General features: G+C 50.1%; 2 non-coding genes across 2 annotated transcripts; both read left to right on the top strand.

Moving 5' to 3' along the window:
- The first annotated feature begins 470 nt into the window (after positions 1-470).
- TRNAK-UUU lies at positions 471-543 on the top strand. Its single transcript has one exon. It is a non-coding gene; the product is annotated as a tRNA-Lys (tRNA).
- Positions 544-21,168: 20,625 nt separating this feature from the next.
- TRNAK-CUU lies at positions 21,169-21,241 on the top strand. Its single transcript has one exon. It is a non-coding gene; the product is annotated as a tRNA-Lys (tRNA).
- The last annotated feature ends 6,291 nt before the right edge of the window (positions 21,242-27,532 follow it).

Raw genomic sequence — 27,532 nt, 5'->3', positions numbered from 1 at the left:
ACTTTATATTCACACTCATTAGCATATTTTCATAAAAACCTATGGAGTGCAACGTCACAGCAGGGAAAGGGTTTTACTGCGACACCTGGGAGCAGTTGAGTTTCATGTTCAGGCTGTGGTATGAGTTCCTCCAGGTTTCTTGTAAGCACACAGGGACCTTCGCGGGTGCTCTCTCGATACAGGAATGGCCCCGACACGATAAAGTGATGGGGATTGCATTTTCCTTTTTTATTTCTGTATTTCCAATGACATTTCTGTTTGTGATTTCATTTTGCGTTGTATAACTGTGTTTTCTCCTGGATTTGATATTTAACTGAAAAAAGAATAAGGCCTCAGGGCGCCGGATGGAGGAGCAGGCTGGGGCTAGGACTGCTAAGAGAGCGAGAATAGCAGGTTTTCTGTATTGTTTCCTGCCCTCATTTTCATGAGTAGTTCCTCTTCTTCATGAAATTTGCTTTATTTATCTGTAAGCCTGGCTAGCTCAGTTGGTAGAGCATCAGACTTTTAATCTGAGGGTCCAGGGTTCAAGTCCCTGGTCAGGTAAAAAGGCAACAGTTCCCCACAAAAGGAAAGAAGGCATCTCTCCAAGGTGTTACTTGACATCACCTTTTTCCCCAGGACTTGTTCTTTCCTAGGAAGGGCCATGTACTGCCTGGGACTGAAGGGGCAACTTCCTCACATGCCCACTGGCCTCTCAGGCTGGATTAAGAAAGGCCTCTGGGAGCTGCAGCAAACTGCTGCATGACAACTTGGTGAGCAAAGGCAGGGCTGCCCCCACAGGGTCATACACACCAGAGCTCAGCAGAGGTCTGGGGGTTCCCTATTGGTCCCATGGTGTAAGGGCAGCACTCGGGACTTTGAATCCTGCAATCTGAGCTGAAGTCTCGGTGGGATCTGAGGACAATTCCTGTGCCACAAACCCTGCTGGGTCTTCCAAGGCTCAATCTTGCTTTCTCAAAGGCCATGAAAACCTGTCTTTTGCCTGCTAGCTGTTGTGACTTGAGCACAAGAGGGGACGTTTGATCCAGAAGCCTGGCCGTGCCTGGAGTCCTGTAGGTAGGGATGCGAGCTCCATTTCCTCTGAGTCCTGAAGCTGGGCTGCAGCCTGGCCTGGGAGGCAGCCCTATTGGTTGACCTACTGGCCCAAAGTCACTCGGGCGGTGTTGTCTTTCCCCAGGGATGCTGAAGGGCCTAAGGGAGGGAGGCTCAATACTCCCCCCTATCAGTCAGGGCGGAAGAGGAGGGCTGCTAGAGTGGGCAGGTTGATGGCTGGGCCTTCTAGCGTTCGGCTGGGGACGAGGTGGGGAACGCGAACTGGGAGAAATGGTTGCTGGCCTGTGAGGAATGGCTCAGCCGGTGGCGGAAGGGGACCTTGTCATTAACCTCAGCCATGTGTTTCCCCCTGCTCCACGAATGCTGCTGAGACCGAACACGATGACCTTCCACTTCTTGTGGGGCCATAGGACGTCCCCACCTAGTCAGGAGAAGTGCGGCTTTTCTGCCGTATTAGAAATGGTGGTTGGGCCTGGTGGGCTTTGAAGCCTTGTACGGCTCTACTGTTTTGTGTTTCAATTTTCAGTGGGTGGCTGAGCTGGAGGGCAGGTCAGGCCCGAGGGGAATGATGGGACAACCATAAAGAACCCAACTGACTCTTCCGATATGGCCGTATTTTTTTTACCCCACTGGGTGCAGCACCGGGTATGGGATGGCCAATAGTGGCGGAAGGGGGAGGAGATTAGGAAGGCCCCCACCCCCCCCTGTGTTCTTCTATTCCCACCTTACATCCTACAGGATTTTCAGTGGGTGGCTAGGTGGAAGGTGCTTCCAGGATGGCTTCATCCGCAACAGTGGCCACCCTCACAGCAGCAGCGGCCACAGTGGCGAGCCCCACCCCCCTTTGACTCAGTCTGAACAGAGATCAATGTACCACTGGGTGAGACAGGCCAATTTTAGGGAGCTTCCTCTGAAGGTGAGCAACTGTCCCCAGAACTTACTGACAGGAGCTTTAAAGTATTTGCAAATGTGCACGGCCGGCATGTGCAGAGCAAAGGCGGCCCAGGGCACTGTGTCAGGCTCTGGCACCGCTTGAGACAATGGACCATCTTCAGCCACCAGGCGACCCAGGATCTAAGGCAGGAATGGGGTGAGGAAGCAAGTCAAGCTGAGCAAGGCAGGAAAAATTCATCTTGCCTTCATGGGCGCTCGCAATGATACCCTTTTTGTGTGCCAGGGCTGACAAAAACCTCCCAGACAGGCCAAAAAAGCAGCAGGGGTATTCTATCTGCTACCCAAGATCCATAAACCTGGATGCCCCATCATTTCAGGCAATGGCACCCTGACAGCAGGATTGTCTGGCTGTGTAGACTCCCTCCTCAGGCACTATGCTACCAGCACTCCCAGCTATCTTCGAGACACCACTGACTTCCTGAGGAAACTACAATCCATTGGTGATCTTCCAGAAAACACCATCCTGGCCACTATGGAGGTGGAAGCCCTCTACACCAACGTTCCACACAAAGATGGACTACAAGCCATCAGGAACAGTATCCCCGATAATGTCATGGCAAACCTGGTGGCTGAACTTTGTGACTTTGTCCTCACCCATAACTATTTCACATTTGGGGACAATGTATACCTTCAAGTCAGGGGCACTGCTATGGGTACCCGCATGGCCCCACAGTATGCCAACATTTTTATGGCTGACTTAGAACAACACTTCCTCAGCTCTCATCCTCTAATGACCCTGCTCTACTTGTGCTACACTGATGACATCTTCATCATCTGGACCCATGGAAAAGAAAACCCTTGAGGAATTCCACCATGATTTCAACAATTTCCATCCCACCATCAACCTCAGCCTGGACCAGTCCACACCAGAGATCCACTTCCTGGACACTGTGCTAATAAGCGATGGTCACATAAACACCACCCTATACCAGAAACATACTGACCACTATACTTACCTACATGCCTCCAGCTTTCACCCAGACCACATCACACAATCCATTGTCTACAGCCAAGCTCTAAGATACAACCACATATGCTCCAACCCCTCAGACAGAGACAAACACCTACAAGATCTCTATCGAGCGTTCTTACAAGTACAATACCTACCTACTGAAGTGAAGAAACAGATTGACAGAGCCAGAAGAGTACCCAGAAGTCACCTACTACAGGACAGGACCAACAAAGAAAGGAACAGAACCCACTAGCCATCACCTTCAGCCCCCAACTGAAACCTCTCCAGTGCATCATCAAGGATCTACAACCTATTCCTCACTCTCACAGATCTTGGGAGAACAGGCCTGTCCTTGCTTACAGACAGCCCCCCAACCTGAAGCAAATACTTACCAGCAACCACACAACAAAAACACTAACACAGGAACCTATCCTTGCAACAAAGCCCGTTGCCAACTCTGTCCACATATCTATTCAGGGGACACCATCATAGGACCTAATCACGTCAGCCACACTATCAGAGGCTCGTTCACCTGCACATCTACCAATGTGATATATGCTATTATGTGCCAGCAATGTCCCTCTGCCATGTACATTGGCCATACTGGACAGTCTCCACGTGAAATAATAAATGGACACAAATCACATGTCAAGAATTATAACATTAAAAACCAGTCGGAGAACACTTCAATCTCCCTGGTCACTCGATTACAGACCTACAAGTCGCAATATTACAACAAAAAACCTTCAACAACAGACTCCAACGAGAGACTGCTGAATTGGAATTAATTTGCAAACTGGACACCATTAAATTAGGCTTGAATAAAGACTGGGAGTGGATGGGTCATTACACAAAGTCAAACTGTTTCCCCATGTTTATTTGTCCCCCTACTGTTAATCACACCTTCCTGTCAACTGTTGGAAATCGGCCGTCCCGATTATCACTACAAAAGGTTTTTTCTCCTGCTGATAATAGCTCACCTTAACTGTAAAAGCAGCAAAGAATCCTGTGGCACCTTATAGACTAACAGGTGTTAGTCTATAAGGTGCCGCAGGATTCTTTGCTGCTTTTGTTAGGTAAAAAGCAAGTCCTACTCACCTCTCCAGCACCCGAGTTTGTGCGGAGTTGGTATGGGGCTCACAAATCTGTCAGAGACCAGACAATTCGTTGATCAACGGGCTCACACCATCCTTAGCTTAAGAGCCAAGCTTTGGAGTAAGTGTGGCAAGTTTATTAGGGGTGAGCATCAATGTTTATACACAGAAGTAAACAAAGTGATTAACAGATCATAATGGTCATGCATAATCAATCAAGATTCTACAGGATAAAACAGGTTAAAATGTAAATTAGAAAAGACAAAGGAGGAGATGGCTGCTTATTGGGAGGGGGGGGGTGTCATGAGTAGTTCGCAGGTCAAAGCTTTGATTAAAAGTTTCAGACAGAGACATCAAGTCTGGATTAAGTTTAAACTCATGAAAAGTTCAGACTCAACACTTTTACAGATCCAGACTAACACGGTACCTCTCTGATACATGTCACCTTAACTGCTCACTCTCATTATAGTGTGTATGGCAACAGCCATTTTTTCATGTTCTCTGTGTATATCTATATCTATATATCTTCCTGCTGTATTTTCCACTGCATGCATCCGATGAAGTGGGTTTTAGCCCACGAAAGCTTATGCTCAAATAAATTTGTTAGTCTCTAAGGAGCCACAAATACTCCTCTTTCTTTTTGCAGATAAATTAATGGAGGTTAAGTCCATGAATGGCTATTAGCCAGGATGGGTAAGGAATGTTGTCCCTAGCCTCTGTTTGTCAGAGGGTGGAGATGGACGGCAGGAGAGAGATCACTTGATCATTACCTGTTAGGTTCAGTCCCTCTGGGGCACCTGGCATTGGCCGCTGTTAGCAGATAGGATACAGGGTTGGATGGACCTTTAGTCTGACCCAGTATGGCCATTCTTATGTTTTTATGAAGGGAGGAGGAACATCTTAGGACAGAGTTTCTGTAGTGTAGTGGTTATCACGTTTGCCTAACATGCAAAAGGTCCCTGGCTCAAAACGAGGCAGAAACATGTGGGCTTAATTTTCCCAGCTCCTACTGGCCTGTCCCTCAATCCTCCTCCCTATTGGTCAGGGCGGAAGAGGCGGCTGTGAGAGCGGCCAGGTTCCTGAGCTGGGCCTGCCAGCGTTTGGGGAGGGTGGAGCTGACTGGGGCATGGTGCTGGCAAAATGCCTCAGGGCGCTGGCGGGAGGAGCAGGCCAGGGCTAGGGCTAGGGCTAGGGCGGGGGGGGAGAGAGAGACCAGCAGGTTTCCTCTAGTGTTTCCTGCGCCCTTTTTCTTCCGTAGTTTCTCCTCTACATAAAGTTACTAACTCTTTTTGGGAGCCTGGCTAGCTCAGTGGGCCAAGCATCAGACTTTTAATCTGAGGGTCCAGGGTTCAAGTCCCTGGTCAGACACTCAACTATTCCCTGAGATCTTAAAAAGCTCTGTCTCTGGAGTCCTTCTTGATGTTACTTTTTCTTTTCAAGATTTTGCCTTTCCTAAGAAGGGCCTTTTGTGTGTGGGATTGAAGGGGCAACTTCCTGACACCCCCCCACCTCCCATCCTCGCAGGCTGGAGGAATAAAGGCTTCTTGGCAGGGGCAGCTCTAGACTAGCTGCCAGCACCTGGCGCCCTAGGCGAACCCTGGAATCGGCGCCCCCCACCCCCGAACCCCAAGGGCAGAGCTAGGCTGAGGTATTTTGGTAAATGGGGAAACATTTTGCCCCTTTTTTCCTTTTAATGTTTTTAAGCCTTTTTTTTTAAAACAGAGGCTTAATTATTCGGTTTGTCCATCTGTCCATGTTTCTTTCTCCATCTTTCTGGTTCTGGCTGCCCCTTACTACAGCCATAACTTTGGTCTTGAACTTTATAGAGTAGTGAGGTACCTTAAGGGTTAAATGCTAAATCCCAAACCCAAACAACACTAGTTACCTGTGTCTGGCAAAAGGTGTCCGGCAGTTTTGCCACTTTGAATGATTCAAATGGATTTTCAGTAGCATTATAAAAAAAACCCAACAAAGCAGAACCAAACCAATTCACCTTGAACCTTCAAAACAAGAGTTTTACAAACCATGAGTGTCAGTTTAGGTCCTTAAAACCTTACATCATCACACACAAAGTTCTCCTTTGCCTAACGTCCCTTGCAGTGTGAGTACTCTTTTTTACACAACTGAACCCCGATTACACGTCCATCTTGTACAACCAGAGCCAGCCAGGGGCAGGCAAGTTAAGTGCCAATAGAAACCCCGGACATTCCTTTAGTGATTTTGATTACATTACCCAGGAGTCAAATCATTTTGATGAGATTATCTCTCGACCTGCTGCCTGCAGCCGTCCCCTATAGACCGTTTCTGTGGGCAAAGGGCCCATTTCCCCTCAGAATGGCTGTAAAAGCTTCACGGGACAAAACATAGTGGTGGTAGCAGCCACTTTACCTGACCCTCTTGTATAATTTAATTACCAAACTTCTATCAAATGTGACTGCACAGAGCTGCACATACAGTTACATTCACTGAAAGTGAGCAACCGTCCCCAGAACTCACTGCCAGTGGCACAGGTACCTTTTAAGTACCGAGACGTGCAGTGACATCTTTCATAGGAATCGGCCAGCGTGTGCACGGCCGGCATGTGCAGAGCAAAGGTTGCCCACGGGCGCTGTGTCAGGCTCTGGCACCGCGTGAGATAATGGACCACTTTCTGGTGGCTGGTTTGTTTCCCCGGCAGGTGTGGGGACTTTGGGCTACATGATGGCGGTTGCCAGACTCGGTTGGACAGGATTCTTTTCAGCTCACCTGAGGCTTGTTCCTGGCCAAACGAGGGCAACCACAGGGCGCCAGCAGAACCAGCTGCAGCAAGGGCGCCCTCAGCAGGGGCCGCTGTATAGCGGGCGAGTGTCACAGGACACACTGCGCCTGCTCAATGTCAGAAAATCCCCTTCAGACTAAACCAGTTTGTTTCTCGAAATCAAAACAAGTGGGATGAAAGTTCTTTGCAAAAATATTTTGTTGCAAAACAAAAGCATCTCCTGTTTGTCAGAGTGTGTTAAATTGTCTCATCACACACAGAGGGGAGACACTTAGATCACAAACATTAGATAAGATGCTTCAGTCTGAGCTAAGTAGTTGCTGCTCTTGACAATTTTAAACTACAAAAATACAAATCAAAGAGACTATTTCAGCTATTCTATTATGTCATAATGTGATCGGAGTAAACGTGATAGGACACCGCATATTATGCACTACTCCTAGTGACACTCTCCAATGGATCCCCATCCTCCACCCACCATGAGCTAGGTAGGAGCGGATCATTATTATCCCTACTTGAAAGAGGGAGAAGCTAAGGCTGAGAAAGGAGAATTGACTTGTCTTAGGTCACACAGCCAGTCAGTGGCAGAGCTGAGAGTAGGACCCAAGAGCCCTGATTTTCAAACTAACCATCGGACCTTGAATTTCAGACATTGAATGACCTGAGTAAAGTGCTCTCAGATGAGCTCCAGACCAACAGTGCACAGTAATTATTTAGCAAGTATTTGAGGAGAACTGCAATGTTAGAGAGAATCATGAACTGCTCAGAGACCATTAATGCAGAGAAGCAGCAAAATTCATCAAACATAGAACTGGTTATGACTTATTTCCTTGGTCTTAAAAGAGAACAAGAAGGACCTGAGTCTCCTCCCTGTCCATAACCCCCTGCTCAGCCAATCAGGGTAGAGACTGAGGACAGGAGGCTGAGGGTTCTCACCAGAGAGCCCAAAGGATGGCCCAGGTCACCGGTGGGGATCACTGCCCGAGCACTATTTCAGCCCCACATTTTTGGGTGGACCTCCCAGAGTGGGAGCTGCCGAGCACTCCCCCGCAACACGCACGCACACACACACACACACACACACAGCCCGCTCCTGGTGCAGGGAGGGGAACAGGAGAAAGGACAAAAGAAGCAAGAGACAAAGAGACAGGAGGAAGGGATGGATGTAGGAAAAGGTGAAACAAAAAGGACAAACCCTAATGTCCCCAGTGATTCTAAGGGACAAAATCCCACGTGTGGAATAAAATTCTGCTTCCTTAAGCTCGTGTTTTCCGTGCCTAGAATTCAACTGTCACCAGATGGATCAGACTGAACAGGTTTCAAACCTTGAGGAGGCTCTTACCTTCTAAACACGGACTTCTGTTTTCTAGTAAAATCACTAAAAGGGAAGGAGAAAACTCTAAAAAGGTTCCTCCTGGCGCTCACGTGCCTGAACCCGAATACTTTCTCAGTCCTCAAGGAGAGACCCGGAGAAGGAGACTTGCTGAAGCAAAGCCACAGGGTCTCTGAGGTTTCCCTGGCCCCTCGCCCCTGTCCTGCCTGGCTGATGTCAGCATCTCTCTGTGAGGTCACCACCTCCCCACCACCTTTGACCAATAGTCTGAGGTCCTGCAAAAGGCCTTTGTGATGTCACTGCCACACCCCTCCCTTGCTGTGCTAATGTCCTGCCCCTGGCCAGGCACTTTGGAGGTTTGAGCTACTCCCTGTGGATCACCCCACTCAAGGAGCGCTCATTCTAGGCAGCAAGCCGGCTAGACAGGAAAACATCAGACGCTGCTCCCAATGCTACACTCAGTTTTTCAGAAATGAGTCGACTTTATGGCCAGAAGAGACCATTAGAGCGTCTAATCTGACCCCCTCCATATCACAGGCCTCCTATATGACACAAGAGCTACTTTTGGGGCAAACACATTCCAGAAAGGCATCTAGTCTTCATTAAATGACATCAGGAGATGGCGAATCCACCATTTCCTTGGTGTTTTGTTCCTGTGGTGAATCATCCTCGCTCTTGAATATTTGTGTCTTATTTGTAATATGAATTTGTCTCTTTTCACCTTCCAGCCATTGGGTCTTGTTATGCCTTTCTCTGCTAGATTAAAGAGCCCTTTAATACCCAATCTTTTCTCTCCATTTAGGCCCTTCAACACTTCAGTGAAGTCACCTTTCAATCTTCTTTTGATAAGCTAAACAGGTTGAGCTTGTTCAATAGCTCCCTAGAAGGCATTTTTCTCCAGCCCTCAGAACATTTCGTGGCTCTTTGGTCATCAGACTCCTGAACTGTAGCTTGTTCTTCTGCACAGCATAGCTCCTGGAGAAGAGGGATCTGCAAATGTACATTCATATGATCCCTTTGTTTAATTGATGAAAACATAAACTAGACACTTAGAGGATTGGAACTGATTTCAGCTGATGGACAGCTTTGCTAGGTTTTTATGTATTTGGACAGCGAAATGTTGAGTGTTTACATCCATATCAAGCACCCCCGTATAGTGGAGCTCCTGAACATAATGGAGAATGGAAATGAAAATGTTTTCCTTTTTTTTAAAAAAAAAAGAAAAATGGTTGTAAGAGAACACAGGAGTTTGAACCAAAGAGCACTTGATGGGCAGCTCCATCATGCTGCATAGCTAGGCAGAGTAGGTGTGTCTGTGCAAACCCCGTCTGTTCCTGAAGTCTTTCCCCCAGCTCCTCACTAGATGTGAGGGGGGAGCTCATTCAGCCCCTGCTTCCGCTTAGTATTTAAAAACTCCTTATTGTCCCTATCTCTGCTGGCCTTAGATTTTTCCTCCTGTCCCTTTTTTAGCAGTTCAGATGAGGTGGCTGAGTGGTTAAGAAGATGGGCTACTAATCCATTGTGCTCTGCACGCATGGGTTAAAATTGCACTCTCATCAGCTGCATTTAGTTTTCACCTCTCCTTTATAGACAACCATCTCCCCCTTTGGTACAATGACAGATCAAACAATCTTTCTTCTTGCAAACAAAAACCTTCTCAGAAACTCAGACCCCCCCTTGCTTTAAATTAAATGTCTAAATCTCAGATTTCTAAAAAAAAAATTCTCTAGTCCTGTATTTCTTAGTTTTTATCTCAAAAGGGAACATCCTCATAATCTCCCCCAAACACCCTGGGACCTGCCCAAATTATTAAAATACCCTCAACCTGAGCAAGGCCAGAGCAGTGAACCAGAGCTAGTGTCTAGGCCAAGCTGTTCTGAAGGAGGCAACTCAAACATTTTCTCCCTGCTTCCCTTGGCAAGGTCTGACTGAGAAAACAAAATTCCCCAAACTGAAAATTTTCTGCTGAAAAACCAATACTAGTCTGTTTGGGGACTTTGGTTTGCAAGTATTATTGTTATTATTCTCTTCTGATTTCTGAGTCAGTTCAGTTCAGTCTTTGTCCTCCAGGTGTGTTTGCAGCTGCTGAGTTGTGGGGGAGAGAGAGGCCAAGTCATGATGTCTCTTCCCCTCTTTCATAGTTTCTTCCAACTTGCTAGGAAGCTCCTTTGCCACGATGTGAGTCAAGCAGTGTCCATTGTCGCTGTGCTATCTCGGAGAAGCCTGCATTGTACACGGTTCCTGGGATAGTCCTCGGGAGTGTGGATCCCTTCAATGGGCCAGCAGCGAGTCTGGCTCCTCCATTGTCACACCTGAAAGGCTGGTGGGGGGCATTTCCCAACCTCATAACATATCTCAGTAACGCACACAGAGCAAAACTTCATAACTTCCCAACCAATGTGAGCACACACAATCCAACACGATATTAATGTTCAACAGATCAAGACTTTTGAAATGATACCTCACCAGGCAGACTTTGTACAAACCATGTCATCATTATATGAGAGTGGTGGATATGGGGCTTGCAGGGTGCTGCTTTGAGCACAGCGTGCCACACCTGGGCTTCCACTGCAGTGGAGACGTACCCTTAGAGTCCATCGCTCCTGGGATAAAGATGGCAGCAGGGCTGGCCTGGGTCATCTGACTTGGGCTCATGGAACTAAAGCTGAGGGGCTAAAAACTGTGGTGCAGATATTTGTGTTCACACTGAAGCCTGGGTTCAGAAACCCTCACCCCTCATGGGGCCTCAGAGGTTGGGCTCAAGCCCATTTGTCTGCACTGTAATTTTATAGTCTTGCAGCCCAAGCCCCATTACCCTGAGTCAGCTGAGCCGGGCTTTGGGACAGGTGCCCTGGGTGTGTTAATCACAGTGTAGACATAACACTAGGCTACGTCTCCAGTGCAATGAAACACCCATGACTGGCCCGGGTCACATTAATCAGGGTCATACAGCTTGGTCTGGAGTAAAGTTTCAGTGTCCGTGTCTCGGCTCAGGCTCAGTCCCCTGCTCTAGGAGCCCAGAAGGGTGGGAGGGAGTTTAGCGAGTGGAAATGGTGAAACCGCATTGAGGGGACTGGACCACTGACCTACCAGCTCTTAACACCCAAACTTTCATCAACTCTATTATCAGTGCCTGTGAGTGTAATTTAAACCATAAGAAAAAACACACTGGGCCAGACCAAAGATCCAGCTAGCTCTGAATTTTGTCTTCTGACAGTAGCCAATGCCAGGTGCCCCAAAAGCCACTCCTCACCTCACCACTGGGAGTTGAACCCAGGATCTCCTGTTTACAAAGCAGGTGCTGTAATCAGCTGAGCCACACTGCCTGCTGTTACTTAAAGCATCGTGTCTGCCCACACCTGACTCTCTGCCAATCCCCACTGACCCCTGACAAGCTTTGCTCGTGTTTGGATTCTGTAAAGCAGAGGAGCAGGGGAAGGTTTACTCCCAAGGTGTGTGTGTGATTCTTTGCACAGGTCTATGCTACAAAATTAGATCAGTGTAACTCCATTACTTAGAGGTGTAAAAAATGTACCCCCCTCCAGCAATGCAGTTATATCAACCTAATCCTGGTGTAGCTAGCGGCTCAGCTGTCAGAACTTTCTGGAGCTATGAAAGGGGAGGGGCCCAGCCTCTGTAGCAGGAATGCAGGGCAGGCGAGTTCATGGCAGGCATTGTGGGTTACTGGAGGCGGCCACTTATGGTGATATAATGACCAGCAGCATTTACACTGACAATTTGTCGCTTGAAGTTTGCTGCAAAAAGCTCTAGGCCTCTCATCGAGGTTGGGATTGAGGGGCACTGGGAATAGGAGGGGCTGTGGGTTGGGACACAGGAGAAGAGGGCCGACTGAGGGAGTGTTGTGTGTTTTTCACACAACTGAGCAATATAATTCTGCTGAAATAACTTTGTAGTGCAGACCTGGCCAAAGATTCACACACACACAGCTTGCAAGGAAAACCTCACCTGCTTCTCTGCTTTGCAGAATCCAAACACATGGAAAGTTTGTCAGTCCCCACTGGGGATGGCAGAGAGTCAGGTGTGGGCAGAGATTATCCCTATCCACAGGCAGGTGCCATGGCTTAGCTGTCTAAAGCACCTGTTTTGTAAACAGGAGATCCTGGGTTCAATTCCCAATAGTGCCTTGTTGAGTACCTCTTGGAGCACCTGGTATTGGCTACTGTCAGAGGACAAAACAGAGAGCTAGATGGACCTTTGGTCCAGTCCAGTATGGTTTAAATTACGCTCACAGGCACTGATAATAGAGTTGATGAAAGTTCAGGAGTTAAGACCTGATAGGTCAGTGGTCCAGCCTGTGACAGATGACCCCCCCTCCCTCTGGGACAGGGGCAGGTCTGGGCTCTCACACCAAATGGCTCATTCTGGCTGCCAGAATCCATGGGCAGCTCATTTAGTTTACACCCAGGATTGAGTCCTGCTTTGTGCACCGTGTGTGAGAATGAAAATCCTAAACCACCCTTTGAAATAACGAATGCAGCAGGACGTGTTATTGTCCCTGCCCCAAAGCAGACAGACCAATGGAGAAATGCCATTGAGTCCAGGGTAATTCTTCACCATTTCCACTCGTTAAACTCCCTCCCAATCTTCTGGGCTCCTAGAGCAGGGGACTGAGCCTGAGCTGAGACACAGACACTGCAACTTTACAGCCCAAGCTGCCTGACCCTGATTAATGTGACAGGAGTCAGCCGTGGGTGCTTCCTTATGTCTACACTGTGATTAAAACACCAGGGCACCTGTCTTAAAGCCCAGGTCAGCTGACCCAGGCTTATGGGGCTTGGGCTGCAAGACTAAAATTGCAGTGCAGACATATAGGCACTAGATTTGCCTTTTTCCAATCATCCGAGACCTCCCCCAATCGCCACGAGTTTTCAAAGATAATGATCAATGGCTCTGCAGTCACATCTGCCAACTCCCTCCGGCCCCTCAGATGCATTAGATCCAGAACCAAGGACTTGGTCATGTCCAGCTTTTCTAAATAGTCCTTAATTTGTTCTTTCACCACTGAGGGCTGCTCCCCTCCTCCCCATACTATGCTGCCCGTGTCTGTGAAGACCGAGGCAAAAAAAAGCATTGAGCACTTCCGCTTTATCCACATCATCTGTCCCTAGGTTGCCTGCCCCATTCAATAAGGGTCCCACACTTTCCCTGACCACCTTCTTTTTGCTAACACACCTACGTAGAAATTGACTTTGAAGCTAATCAAAAGAAGTTCCATTTGAAATACAAATCATTCAAATCGATACTGGGTCAGTTTTCTCCTCTATTCTATTTCTCACACACATTCCCCCACCCCAATCTTTGGAGTGAGGTTTTACAGCCGGACATTTTAGGCCAAGGGGGGTAAATTACATCAAAGAAGCTTTTCAGGATTAGCCCCCATTTCCTACATTACTAACAAAAAGAAAAACAAGACAAGTTTTATTTCTCCAGTATAATTCAGTTGATCACACAATTAAGTCTCTTCTCCGTTAAAGAGTAACTTCATGTGTAATTTCATTTTAATTGGTAATAATAAATCCTCAACAATTAAAGAATTTTCTCATATATGGAAGTTTTCCTTTAATCCCCCTTTCCACCAGTGAACTCTTGAGTACAGTTGTGGTTAGGGATTAGATCGGGGTGGGCAAATTTTTTGGCCCGAGGGCCACATCTGGGTATGGAAATTGTATGGGGCCATGAATGCTCACGAAATTGGGGGCTGGGGTATGGGAGGGGGTGAGGGCTCTGCCTGGGGCAGTGGGCTCTGGGGTGGAGCCAGAAATGAGTTCAGGGTGTGGGAGAGGGCTCCAGGCTTGGACAGGGGATTGGGGTGGGGCGAGGGATGAGAGGTTGGGGGTGGAGGAGGGTGCTCCAGGCTGGGACTGAGGGGTTAGGAGAGTGGGAGGCTGGGGCAAGGGAGGGGGTCAGTCTCCGGTTGACGCTTACCTCAAACAGCTCCTGGAAGCAGCAGCACGTCCCCGCTCTGGCTCCTACACGGAGGCATGGCCAGGCAGCTCCCAGTGGATGCAGTTCCCGGACAATGGGAACTGTGGAGGTGGTGCCTGGGGTGGGGGCAGTGTGTGGAGCCCCCTGGCTGCCCTTATGTGTAGGAGCTGGAGGGGGGACATGCCAGTGCTCCCAGGAGCCGCACCGAGCCACAGCACATGCGGAGCGGGGCAAGCCCCCGACCCGCTCCCCGGCTGGAGTGTCGGAATGTGGCAAGCCCTAGCGCCTGCTCCCCAGTGGCTGGATTAAAATGTCTGAAGGGCCGGATGCGGCCCCCTGGCCGTAGTTTGCCCACCCCTGGATTAGATACAGTCCTGGATCAGAATCTCTGTAAAATAACAGAGATGAGGTTCCTATTAAAAATGCAGCCATCTCACATACGACACTGATTTCGTCCTACACACAGTTCCATCACCCACAAATGGTGAGTTCAACAAAAACACCACTTCTGTTTCCTCCACATCTACATCATTATGGACAGTGTCGTGGGGTTGATACATCCTGTCACAGGGTGTGTGGCCATGTACGGAAGAAGGCAGGGATTTGGGGGCGGGGCGGAGAAATCTGTCCCCTGGGTCAAGACAGCTTGTCTTCAGGTGGTGACTCCATCCAGTGGTGGGCGCAGTGCGGGGAAGAGGGACCTGGGACCACCCCACTCCACCAGGTCCTGACCCAGGGCCTTGAGGATCCAATACTCCTGTGTCCAGGGTTGATCTCTCACTGCAACAGTCCCGCTCCCTGAGTCACTTCCCCCCTTACGTCCAGAGTCGGTAATGTCCCGGCATCCAGCGTCGCATCCTTGGCGGTCAACTGGGTGTCTGCAGGGGCCTCAGGGTGGCTGGATGGTGCAGCCTGGGGGTCCAGCAGCTTCTGGCAGGAGCCCACAACATAGGCTGGTTCTCCTCCTCCGTCCACCCAGGCTGAGCTGAGCTGCTCCCTTTATACTCCGTCTCCAGTCGGCGCATGCCCAGAGAGGGGGAGGGGGTGTGGCCTCTTCAGCCCACAGGGCGCAGTTAACCCTAGAAGTGCCAGTTCAAGGTTGATACACCTCATCACAGACAGCATTTCCCAAATGTTGGGATTAGCTAGGAGATCTCTTCAGGAGTAACCTCCTGCAGGGACTGGGTCACAAATACCTTGGGAACCAAATACCTGGGCATTTTGCCTAGTTCCAAGTCACTTACTGTGGAATTCTATCCCTGGATCATCTGAGACAATATTGACTTAAACAATTGAACTACCCTGTGACCATGTGCACTTACTTCCATCAGTTGCACCATTTGGGGTCTCCTGCTGTTCACCTTTTTAGAACTGGAGATTTAAATACACAACTGTTTCTCTGATAATATGTCCAGCAGCTTGGAGTATTCTGTCCTGTTGACTGAACTGCATTTGAATTTTCTCCATGTCACCACGCAGGGATAGGGGAAAATCCCTTCCACCCCAGGGACCACCTGTTCCAAACCCCCCAGAGTGAACACACCCACCCACAGGAAAAGTACAATGGATATAACAAAGGAAGATATTTATTTACAGAGGGATGAGAGGAGAAAAACAACAAGGTGAAATATAGAGGGAGCAGTAGAACAGGGTTGCATTTAAACCCAGGTCCCACGGGCCCAGTGGGAGCACAGTCTGACAGGGCAGACACTGAGCAATGTGTCTGCGCACAGAGTTCACGAGTCCTGAGCAAAGTTCCAGTCCAGTGGTGAGTCTTGGGTGCTCCTGGTCATCTTCAGTGCCAGTGAACTCTCCCCAGCAAACCCTCCGGTGCCCTCTTCTGCCGCTCTCTGCAAAGCCCCAGAGAGCGACCCTCCCCACTTAACTAGCTACAGCCTCCTCCTTGTTCCCAATGCAGAGTCACCAGCCCCAGTACTCACAGCCCCATGCAGCTCTGGGCAGCCATGATACAGGATCCGGCTCCGGCCTGTCCTTCTTCGGCGATTCCCCCCCTGGCACAGTGCACCTCCTGGCTTCTGTCCTGGGCTGTCCCCGACTGAGCCTGTCCTTCTCAGGCTTTACGCAGGTTTTTCCCCTTCCTTTTCCAGGGCCTGAAGACTGCCTTTCTCCTCCCTCCTTCTGGGAAAAAGATTTATAGGGGCCATGCTCTCTATACCCCAAAGGGGTTACACAAATAAGATGCAAATATTCAACAGCGAGGATGATTCACCACAGGGACAAGCTACCAAGGAATGTCATTTAATGAAGACTAGCTGCCTTTCTGGAATGTGTTTGCCCCAAAAGTAGCTCTTGTGTCATACAGGAGGCATTTGATATGCAGGGGTCAGACTAGATGCTCTAATAGTCTCTTCTGGCCATAAAGTCGACTAATTTCTGAAAAAACTGAGTGTAGCATTGGGAGCAGCGTCTGATGTTTTCCTGTCTAGCCAGATTTCCAGGGGTGGCTCTAGAAATTCCGCTGCCCCAAGCAGGGCGGCGCGCTGCACCGCTCGCGCCGCCCTTCCCCGGTCCCGCGGCCGGGGCAGAAGTGCCTGCGGACGGTCTCGTGGTCCCACGGCTCCGGTGGAGCATCGGCAGGCATGACTGCGGAAGGTCCGCCGGAGCCAAATGCCGCCCTGCCAGGACAATGCCGCCCCACACGCCTGCTTGTCGCACTGGGGTCTGGAGCCGGCCCTGCGGCTTGCTGCCTAGAACGAACGCTCCTTGAGTGGGGTGATCCACAGGGAGTAGCTCAAACCTCCAAAGTGCCTGGGCAGGGGCAGGACATTAGCACAGCAAGGGAGGGGTCTGGCAGTGACATCACAAAGGCCTTTTGCAGGGGCTCAGACTATTGGTCAAAGATGGTGGGGAGGTGGTGACCTCACAGAGAGATGCTGACATCAGCCAGGCAGGAGAGGGGCGAGGGGCCAGGGAAACCTCAGAGACCCTGTGGCTTTGCTTCAGCAAGTCTCTTTCTCCAGGTCCCTCTTTGAGGACTGAGAGAGTATTCGGGTTCACGGACGTGAGCGCCAGGAGGAACCTCTTTCGAGTTTTCTCCTTCTCTTTTCCTGATTTTACTAGAAAACAGCCGTCCCTGTTTAGAAGGTAAGAGCCTCCTCGAGGTTTGAAACCTGTTCAGTCTGATCCATCTGGTGACCATTGAATTTTAGGCATGGAAAACACGAGCTTAAGGAGGCAGAATTTTATTGTGCACCTGGGATTTTGTCCCTTAGAATCACAGGGGTCATTAGGGTTTGTCCTTTTTTTTCACCTTTTCCTCCATCCATCCCTTCCTCCTTTCTCTTCTTCTCTTGCTTCTTTTGTCCTTTCTCCTGTTCCCCTCCCAACAGCAGGAGCGGTGTGTGTGTGTGTGCGTGTGTGTTGCGGGGGAGTGCTCGGCAGCTCGCACTGTGGGAAGTCCACCCAAAAATGTGAGGCTGAAATAGTGCTCGGGCAGTGATCCCCACCGGTGACCTGGGCCATCCTTTGGGATCTCTGGTGAGAACCCTCAGCCTCCCGTCCTCAGTCTCTACCCTGATTGGCTGAGCAGGGGGTTATTGACAGGGAGGAGATTCAGGTCTTTGTTGTTCTCTTTTAAGCCCAAGTAAATAAGTCATAACCAGTCATATGTTTGATGAATTTTGCTACTTCTCTGCATTAATTGTCTCTGAGCAGTTCATGATTCTCTCTAACATTGCAGTTCTCCTCAAATCCTTGCTGAATAATTACTGTGCACTGTTGTTGGTCTGGAGCTCATCCGAGAGCACTTTATTCAGGTCATTCAATGTCTGAAATTCAAGATCTGATGGTTAGTTTGAAAATCAGGGCTCTTGGGTCCTATTCCCAACTCTGCCACTGGCTGGCTGTGTGACCTAAGACAAGTCAATTCTCCTTTCTCAGCCTTAGCTTCTCCCTCTTTCAAGTAGGGATAATAATGATCTGCTCCTGTCTACCTCACGGTGGGTGGAGGATGGGGATCCATTGGAGAGTGTCACTAGGAGTATCAGAGGGGCCGTGTTAGTCTGGATCTGTAAAAGCAGCAAAGAGTCCTGTGGCACCTTATAGACTAACAGACGTATTGGAGCATGAGCTACTGCACATGGCTAAGCAAAGAGAACAAACCCCAAATCCCCCCTGTGCTTTGGGAGCCAGGTTTGCGGTGGGAATCCTGTAGTTCAGATGACTTCAAGCCTGGACATTGTGATTCTTTACCAGTTTCTCTAGCATTGGGACAGTTTTGTGCTGACGGCCGAGTGGTTAAGGTGTTGGAGTCGAAATCCAATAGGGTTCCCCTGCGCAGGGTCAAATTCTGCTCACAGCGAGGTCTGTGTTTTAGCCAGTCCCTCACCCGGGCAACACCTCTGTACAACCCCCTGAGATACTCTCAATTCTCTCCCCACCCGAAGTAAATTCTGTTCTGCTCCTTTCATAGAGATGCCTGGGACAACCCCTCACACTGTGTCCCTGAGGGGTCAGGCAAACTCTTAGCACCTGAAGCCTCTGCCACTCACCTGGTGCCCCATAGATCAGCCATAGCCCTGGTTCTGCTCCTCTCTCTAGGGTGTGAAAGGAGCCAAGTCAGCGACTCCATGGGAGCTACGGGGCTGCAGAACCAACAGAGCAAAAATAGGTGCTCAGCGCCCACTGGCAGCAGCTCCCCCCCCCCCCCACTACAGGCCTTGCCGACAAGCTCCTCCTCTTCCCCTTCAGCACCTCCCACCTGCCAGTGATCAGCTGTTCAGTGGGGTGCAGGAGGCGCTGGGCGGGGAGGGGGAGGAGAAGGGACAGTAAGAGGTGGGAGAGGGAGAGGAATGGGGCAGGAAGGTGCAAGCCGGGAAGAGATGGGACAGGGGTGGGGGCTTGGAGGAAGGGGTGGGGTGGGGTGGGGGCAGGGCCTGGGGTGGAAAGTGGGGGCTTTGTCACAGACCCCTCTAGGGCCAGCCCTGACAGGAAGCACTGACTGTCACAGTGACAATACAACTGACCAGCCTTGCGGGGGAGGCTGAGGGAGATCCGCACTCACCAGGTCTCTTCTCTCCCCCAGGGTGAGCCAGACACTGCTCTCCCCTGGCTCTCACTCTAGCAGCTGGACACCAAGGAGCCATTTCCCCACAGGAAGTGCATTGAGTGCCCCTGTGGTGCTGGGGGGCTGGCGCTGCTGCTGCCTGTGGGGGCTGGCAGGGGGGTTGATGTTTGCACAGACTCTCAGCTGCCAGGCCGGAGGGGGCACTTGGGACCTTACCAGACTGGCTCAGTGAAGATGGGGGGTTGACAGAGCAATACAGACGCTCTCCAGAGCACGGAGCAGCAGCCACCCATGCAGCCAGGCAATGAGCATTTCCCACAGCCTGGAGCCGAGGGGGAGGCGGCAGCTGCTGTTCCAGCTCCTCGGGGACAGGCCCTGTCAGCCAACGGCGCTTCTTACTCCCCACAGCTAAGGGCGTTGGGTTCCTCCGGTGGGGGTGTGGAGCAGCCGTTCGTTTTCCTGTCCTTTTTGTGTGCAACATCTGACAAAAACATCCCAGACAGAGAAGCAACAGGCGAAAATACTATTTTGGAGGTGCCAAAGTAGCTCAGTTGGGAGAGCATTAGACTGAAGATCTAAAGGGCCCTCGTTCAATCCCAGGCTTTGGCAGGTCCTTTCCTCTCTCTTTGTGCAGGGGTGGCTTGTTTTGTGGGAGCACAGCAGTGCCTGCACCCAAGGTGAGTCCCTGAGCTTGGGCTCTGCAGTAGGAAAACACAGAATGGGCTTCTGCCCCTAGTTGGCCCACCTGACCTTTAACAAGGCGAGATGGGAGCTGTCTTTCCCAACACAGCAGGAAGAGAGTGAGGCAGGGTGACCCTCAGGAGTGGCACCAGAGGGCTGCTGGGCAGTGACAGGCAGGGATTGGGGATGGAAGCTCCTCTGTGCAGCTGAGCAAGGGCAGTACCAGGGAAGGGGCATCTGTAAAAGTGACCCAGCAACACCTCTCCTCCTCTGGGCACATAGAGCAGAGGCAGCTGGTGCTGACAGCTCCAAGGGAAGGGTTAAAAGCCACAGAGCAACTGAGGTCAGCGCTAGAGGAGGGCAGGACCATGCCTACGTGTGGCCTTCAGACAGGCACAAAAACACCCAGCCAGGCTGCTCCCTGCCATGCCAAACACCCACTGAAGGTCACCAGCATGTGGGGCGGCTGCTGATGCTCTGTGGCCAACATCAGAAGACGGTAGGAAAGCAGGGCCAGCCCCCATGGTGGGGCCTCTTACCGTTCCCACTCCAGGTGCTCACTTTTTCAGTGGGGCAGGAGATTTTACCCCAAGAGGCTTTTCCCCAGGTGGTGAGAAGCAGAGAAACAGCCAGGCTCCCAAGGTGCTATGTAGCAACCCCCCTCAAACACAGGGACAGGCGCACACTTGGAAGAGGGAAACTGCTCCACACGCTAGCCCGGGCAGCCGCCCATTTTCTTTGGCAAGTCAGGAAGGGCAAAGGCGAGACTGGAAGCCCCTGGGGCTCATGCCCCAGCCTTTGTGATGCCCAACCCCCCAACTCCTTCCTGGGGCTCTAGCTGAAGCCGGAGCATTGGCCTGAGCGGCCAAGAAGAGGTTCCAGCCCTGAAGGGAGCAGGACTTGCAGCACAAAGTGAGCACAACCACGAGGGGACTCAAATCCTGAATCATCCGATCCACAGGGAGATGCCTTATCCTTTAGGCCACATGATGAGGGGGTCTAAACACTTCTTTGGAAAAGCTGGACACTGTGTTTCTCAGGTCATCTGCTGAGGGGGCCGAGACTCTCTGGGCACAAGAAGTTAAGTTCCCAGCGACACGTGAGACTTAACTGTATGGGGCCAGGTGCAGGGCTTTGGCAGGGAGGCTCGGTCATGGGGGATTGAGGTGCAGCGGATGGACCGGCTGTCTAGGCACAGAGATTTAGTCTCCCTGAGGAGGAGGAGGAATCCTGCTGACAGGCAGTGGCTGTGCAGAAAAAGAGGAGGGGTTCCTGGGACTTTTTTTGCCTCTCTTTTGCCTGCCTGCTCACTCTTGCCTGCACACTGGGATAATCACTGTTGTGGTGAATGGTGAAGCTCTTCCCTAACAAGCCCAGGTAGCTCAGGTGGTAGAGCATCAGGCTCTTAATCTGAGGGGCCAGGGTTCAAGCCCCTGTCTGGGCGCTCAGCTTTTAAGTTGCCTTGTGTGCCAGGAGCCAAACTCTGTTCACAGCCACACAGGGATTCCCAGAAGCTGTGGCCATTTCCTGGAAAGGTTCCTTTCCTTAGCAAGCAGGAGACAGGCTGCAAGTGCAGATAGCGCAGTCTCTGGCTGGCAGGAAGCGCTGTGGGGCCAGGTGCTGAGAAAGCCCAGAGGAGGAGCAGCAGAGATGAGGGGAAGAGAGACAGAGAAGCAATGAGGACAGAGCACAAGTGTAAAGGGGGCATCTGGTCTGGCTATTGTGGCAAACTTCCCTGGTTTATACATGACCCTGGTGGAATTGGCCTGTGGAAGGATCTGAGTCCCCACCCCCTTACCCCGAGGCTGCCTGACCTCGAGGACTGTTAGGATACAGAGATTCAGGCCAGTCTGCAGAGGCCTGTACTTTAAGAATTTAGGTGTATTTTTATCACTTAGCTAGTTATAAAGATATAAAAGAAAGAATAAAAAATCACTGTCTGTCTGTGTAATGGCCTTCTCTTACTGTGACAGTCTGAGGCCTGGTTCTTCGGCTGAGCAGCAAAGGCAGCCATAAGCTGGGAAGTGTATGGTCACATCCTCACATTCCCAACTAGTCACACTGAAATAAGGAGCTATTGGGCTGTTAGGAATACAATCCTGCCCTGATATTCCATCACCTCCAGAGAAAGGGAAACTTAGTTTGGTAGCATCCTGTCTGGCAAGAACTCACTTATCAATAGACACAGCTGAAAAACCCTGTCTATTGTGACTCAGCAAGGTCACAAGGCATATCTGTAATTGTGAAATCCTCCCTTCTGTATTGTTTTGTATGTTTATTTGCATGGTCTCTGTCTGGTTCTGTGATTGTTTCTTTCCTGCTGTGACAGGAAAACATCAGATGCTGCTCCCAATGCTACACTCAAGTTTTTCAGAAATTAGTCGACTTTATGGCCAGAAGAGATATATATATGTATAGATGTATAGTTGTGAAATCCTCCCTTCTGTATTGTTTTGTATGTTTATTTGCGTGGTCTCTGTCTGGTTCTGTGATTGTTTCTGTCTGCTGTATAATTAATTTTGTTGGGTGTGACCAGTGAAGGAGGTGGAATATAACCATGTTACAGTATATTAGGACTGGTTAGTCTAGAGAAGGAGTGAGGCTACCAGGCAGTGTGGCGGTCGGGGCCACGTGGTGAGTGCCCCGCTGAAGCGCTGGCCGCCCCCCTTCTCTCTCCCCACTCCTCCCCTTCCCCGCTAGACCGGGTGCGCACTGTGCAGAACAGGGACTCCACTGGCTCTGGCAGCCATGTAGGGTTTTTTGTATTGTTTTTCCCCTGCTTTGCAGGCCGCACCATTGTTTTTCCCCCCACCCCCCTGCTTTGTTGCTCCAGCCCCATTTTTGTGTTGTCCCCAACTTTGCCGCTCCAGCTGCGCCGTATCCGCCCCCCCACACCCCCGCTTTGCTGCTCCAGCCGTGCCGTTTTTTCCCCCGCTGTTTTGTTGCTTGGGGCGGCAAAAAAGCCAGAGCCGGCCCTGCCCACACCTGACTCCCTGCCATCTCTACCGGGACCTGACAAGCTTTGCTTGTGTTTGGATTCTGCAAAGCAGAGGAGCAGGTGAGGTTTTCCTTGCAAGCTCTGTGTGTGTGTGTGTGTGTGTGTGTGTGCGTGCGTGTGTGTGTGTGTGTGTGTGTGTGTGTGTGTGAGTCAATCTTTGGCCAGGTCTGCACTACAAAGTTGTTTCAGCAGAATTATATTGCTCAGGTGTGTGAAAAACACACTAAGCTCCCTCAGTCAGCAGCTTGTGGCTGGTGTACACACTGCAATGCCACGTCTGGTGACAAAACTGCCCTGTTTTGCTGACAAAATAAAATGACTTTGATGAGAGGTCTAGAGCTTTTTGCAGCAAACTTAAAGTGACAGAGTAGACGCTGCTGTTCATTATATCACCATAACTGGCCTCCTCCAGTATCCCACAATGCCTGCCGTGAACTCGCCTGCCGTGCATTCCTGCTACAGAGCCATGGCCCCTCCCCTTTCATAGCTCCGGGAAGTTCTCACAGCTGAGCCTGCTGCTCTGCTGCGGCAGCCAGGAGCAAATCACTGCCATGGATGCTGCTCTCTCCCACACTGCGAACACAGAGCAGGGTGGCGGGAACTTCCATACATTGGGGGGGGCACCGGCATCCGAACTGTGACGCCACCATGACACCCCTTCCCTCGAGGAGGCTCTTACCTTCTAAACAAGGTCGGCTGTTTTCTTGTAAAATCACTGAAAGGGAAGGAGAAAACTCGAAAGAGGTTCCTCCTGGCGCTCACGTCCGTGAAGCCGAATACTCTCTCAGTCCTCAAAGAGAGACCTGGAGAAGGAGACTTGCTGAAGCAAAGCCACAGGGGTCTCTGAGGTTTCCCTGGCCCCTCAACCCTGTCCTGCCTGGCTGATGTCAGCATCTCTCTGTGAGGTCACCACCTCCCCACCACCTTTGACCAATAGTCTGAGGTCCTGCAAAAAGCCTTTGTGATGTCACTGCCACACCCCTTCCTTGCTGTGCTAATGTCCTGCCCCTGGCCAGGCACTTTGGAGGTTTGAGCTACTCCCTGTGGATCACCCCACTCAAGGAGCGTTCGTTCTAGGCAGCAAGCCGGCTAGATAGGAAACATCAGATGCTGCTCCCAATGCTACACTCAAGTTTTTCAGAAATTAGTCGACTTTATGGCCAGAAGAGACCATTAGAGCATCTAATCTGACCCCCTGCATATCACAGGCCTCCTGTATGACACAAGAGCTACTTTTGGGGGCAACACATTCCAGAAAGGCATCTAGTCTTCATTGATTGACATCAAGAGATGGAGAATCCACCATTTTCCTTGGTAGCTTGTTCCTGTGGTGAATCATCCTCTCCGTTGAATATTTGTGCCTTAGTTGTAATATGAATTTGTCTCTTTTCACCTTCCAGCCATTGGGTCTTGTTATGCCTTTCTCTGCTCGATTAAAGAGCCCTTTAATACCCAATATTTTCTCTCCATTAAGGCACTTCAACACTTCCATGAAGTCACCTTTCAATCTTCTTTTGATAAGCTAAACAGGTTGAGCTCATTCAATAGATCACTAGAAGGCATTTTTCTCCAGCCCTCAGAACATTTGGTGGCTCTTTGCTGCCCCAGCTCCAATTTCACAACATATTTTTCAAATGAGGACACCAAAACTGGAGGCAGCATTACAGTATCAGTCTCACTGATGCCGTGTCACTTCCTGTGACGTTATTGACATAATCTATAACTGTATAGATCATTGTTGCGACCACTGTTCTATATTTTCAGCCAATATGGTAGAAAGGTTGTTGTGTAAGGGGTCTATGGAGAGGTTCTGATTGGCTGATTATAATGATGCTATCTCTAGATGTGTATCATTTTTGTAGTTGATGTTATGAATATTGGCTCTATGCTGCCCATATTTCAAACTTGTGCTATGCTTCCGGGGTACACCCCAGACAAGTTGGTGTCAGTTCTGTCTAGCCTGTTTGATGGCTCATTAAGGACCATCAGCTGTACAATCGACCCATTGAGAGAAGGCAGATACGCCTTGTGCCTCAGCAAGGTCTGCAGGGACCTGCCTATGGACAGAACTTTAAGGTTTTTCTATGCCAGGTGCTGTATAGAGTGTCCTTGGGACAAAGACTACATGGCAAGAGACTATAAAAGGCTGATGCCTCGTCTCCATCTTGTCTTCAGTCCTGCTTCATACCTCTGGATGGACTTTGCTACAAACTGAAGCTCTCTACAAAGGACTGAATGACCCCTTATTTTTTCTCTGGCCTAGCAAGAATGAATTGAATTTTGTAACTTTCTGGAAAGTGCAGCAAAATTAAATGTGGGGAATTCAGTCTCTGTGTTTGTGAGCTGATGTTTTCCTCTCACAGGTCAGTGCCTGCATTGAAATACCAAGAGGGATCTAAGGGCTGGTGTACGCTGGGCACTGAACTGGCAGTGCGACGTCTCTCAGGGTGTGACCCCCACAACCCATATAGTTAAGGTGACCTAAGCCCTGGTTAGATAGTGTTGGGTCTGAACTTTTGATGAACTGAAACTTAACTCAGACTTGATGTCTCTGTCTGAAACTTTTAATCAAAGCTCTGACCTGCGAACTACTCATGACACCCCCCTCCCCTTAAGTAGCCATCTCCCCTTTGTTTTTTCTAATTTACATTTTAACCTGTTTTATCCTGTAGAATCTTGATTGATTATGCATGACCATTATAATCTGTTAATCACTTTGTTTACTTCTGTGTATAAATATTAATGCTCAACCCTAATAAACTTGCCACACTTACTCCGAAGCTTTTCTGTAAGCTAAGGATGGTGTGAGCCCGTTGATCAACGAATTGTTGTCTGGTCTCTGACAGACTTGTGAGCCCCATACCAACTCCGCACAAACTCGGGTGCTGGAGAGGTGAGTAAGGACTTGCTTTTTACCTAACAATTTGGGGGCTCGTCCGGGATTCCTTCTGGTGCGGTGCCTCTGTCCAGTGGTCAGACCACTCACATACGAATTGGCAGGCGCCACGGGAGATTTCTCCCAGCCAATTCAATATTGAGGGGTCGTGTACTGGACAGCAGGATAAACGCCAGTTGGAGGGCTCCTGTCAGACACCATGGGTCAAGGGACTAGCGTGCCTCTTGAGAGTCCGCTGGGGATTGTAAATAAGTTATGGAATGAAGGGAAACTCCCAGTACAGACAGGAATGTCTAGGAGGAAGTTGTACACACTGTGTGTAAGGAATTGGACTGGGTATACCGCGGTATTGGCCGACCCGGAGATGAGGTGGCCTTCGTATGGCTCTTTCGAACAGGCTGCCTTAAGAGGAGTAAGGAGCCAGATCGAAAAAGACCATCCGGGACAGTTATGTTACTGGTTTTGTTGGGACACAGCAGCAGAGCTGTGGAAATCTTTAAAAATTATGGCAGTCAGGTATTCTTCCGAGAGTGAACCCCCTCCATGTTATTTCGATGAAGGGTGTAAACCACAGCGTGTTTTAACTCGTCAGTTGGTCCCCACTGCACCTGCCCCTATTCCTCCGCAAGGGGACTCTCTCCAGAGTGCAGAGGGGAATCTGCAGGACTCCAGATCGGAATCTCTGCAGAGGGATAAGGAGGAAATGGAAGGGCACACCTCGGGAGGAGTAATTACTAGGCAAAAGATCAAGCAGATGCAGCAGGATGCATACTACTCTTATTTCGTTTTTTTGAGAATCAGTCAGTACCCCCTGTAAGGGATTATTTCTTAAAGTTTCGCCCTGGTTGGGGAGGTGAGTCAGTCACTTCAGTGTTGGACGTAGCTGATTTTGCATGGGAAGAAAAAGGAAGAATATAAGTTGATGGCTTTAGCTTTTCGCGGTGGTATTCGAGGCAGAAGCCGTGGCCGTGGCAGGGGATTTCAGGGTGCTCGGGGAAGAGGGTCCTGGCAACCCCAGCCACCAGGAAATTGTTTTCAGTGCGGACAGCCCGGTCACTTTAAACGTGAATGCCCCTGGGGACGCCCAGAGGGTCCGGTCGCATCCGCAGATACTTACACCAGGGACGAATACACCCCTGCACCACCAGCCCAGCCCGTTCCTCAGGCCTGGATCAACTACGGGCAACAGCAGCAGCTGCAGCAAGCTCAGCCTTCTCAATGACGGTACCCCGGGGGTGAAGGCAAACAATGTGATGGTCTTATGTCCTTAATGTCTTTAGCCGGCTCCTTCCTCACTTTCTCCCCTCCCAGCAAAGAGCCTCGTCTAACCCTTTCAGTCCAAGGACTGCCTGTCTCTTTCCTCATTGATACTGGAGCTACTTTCTCTCTTTTAAATCATGCCCCCTCTCCCTGGCTATCCTCTGAGGTTAATACTGCAACTGGGGTGGAAGGCAACCCACAGTCTCTGGGACTCACTTTGCCTCTAAATGTTATTTATGCTGATAAATGTTTTTCTCACCGTTTTCTTTTTTCCCCAGCTTGTCCGATCCCTTTGATGGGCCGGGATTTACTCTGTAAGCTTGAGGCTACTTTAACCTGCACTCCTGAAGGGGTAGGATTATTGATGACAGTGTTAGGAGATTCGGCCCCAGCTCAGGGTAATTGGGAAAACCCCCCCCCTCTCTCTCCCCTGACCTCACTGACTTGCCTTCAACCCTCTGGGGAATTTCTGACACTGATGTTGGCCTGCTCCTTTCGGCAGAGCCAGTAAGGATTCAAGTGAAGCCCTCCTTAGCCCCCCCGTCAGTCCCCCAATACCCCCTGTCGCTGGAAGCCCGGGA

Source organism: Mauremys reevesii, linkage group 17, assembly GCF_016161935.1.
Source record: "Mauremys reevesii isolate NIE-2019 linkage group 17, ASM1616193v1, whole genome shotgun sequence".
NCBI lineage: Eukaryota > Metazoa > Chordata > Testudines > Geoemydidae > Mauremys > Mauremys reevesii.
Note: the sequence above shows the minus strand (reverse complement) of the source record. Positions and strands in the feature narration are given on the sequence as shown.